Raw genomic sequence first — 1,262 nt, forward strand, 5'->3', positions numbered from 1 at the left:
TGTGTGTAGGCTATGCCATCATATGGGATTCCCTTATGGCTCAGAGGGTAAAGAGACTGCCTGCAATGTGGGAGATGAGAGCTCGATCCCAGGGTTGGGAAGATCCCCTGGAGAAGAAAATGGCAACCCACTCCAGTATTCGTGCCTGGAAAACCCCATGGACAGAAGAGCCTGGCGGGCTACAACCCATAGGGTTGCAAAAGAGTCAGACATGACTCAGCAACTTCACTCCCTCACTCATGCCATCATATACAGAATTTACGGTGTCCCTAAAGTCACATCTCCTAGGTTTCCACCAGCAGCATTCTCCTCTCCATCCTATTGAACAGTAGTTTCCAGAATTGCCATGTTCCCTTCCACTTTGACTGTGTGGATCACAACAAACTATGGAAAATTCTTAAAGAGATGGGAATACCAGACCACCTGACCTGCCTTCTGAGGAATCTGGTCAAGAAGCAACAGTTAGAACTGGACACGGAACTACAGACTGGTTCCAAATCAGGAAAGGAATATGTCAAGGCTGTATATTGTCACTCTGCTTATTAAACTTATATGCAGAGTACACCATGCGAAATGCTGGGCTGGATGAGGCACAAGCTGGAATCAAGATTGCTGGGAGAAATATCAATAACATCACATATGCAGATGACACCACCCTTATGGCAGAAAGTGAAGAGGAACTAAAGAGCCTCTTGATAAAAGTGAAAGAGGAGAGTGAAAAAGTTGGCTTAAAGCTCAACATTCAGAAAACGAAGATCATGGCATCTGGTCCTATCACTTCATGGCAAATAGATGGGGAAACAATGGAAACACTGACAGACTTTATTTTCTTGGGCTCTAAAATCACCACAGATGGTGATTGCAGCCATGAAGTTAAAAGATGCTTGCTCCTTGGAAGAAAAGTTATGACCAACCTAGATAGCATATTAAAAAGCAGAGACATTATTTTGTCAACAAAGGTCCATCTAGTCAAAGCGACATTTTTTCCAGTAGTCACATACAGATGTGAGACTTGGACTATAAAGAAAGCTGAGCACCGAAGAATTGATGCTTTTGAACTGTGGTGTTGGAGAAGACTTTTGAGAGTCTCTGGGGCTGCAAGGAGATCCAGCCAGTCCATCCTAAAGGAAATCAGTCCTGAATATTCATTGTCAGGACTGATGCTGAAGCTGAAACTCCAACACTTTGGCCACCTGATGCAAAGAACTGACTCATTGGAGAAGACCCTGATGCTGGGAAAGATGGAATGCAGGAGGAGAAGG

Source organism: Capra hircus, chromosome 24, assembly GCF_001704415.2.
Source record: "Capra hircus breed San Clemente chromosome 24, ASM170441v1, whole genome shotgun sequence".
NCBI classification, from domain to species: Eukaryota; Metazoa; Chordata; class Mammalia; order Artiodactyla; family Bovidae; genus Capra; species Capra hircus.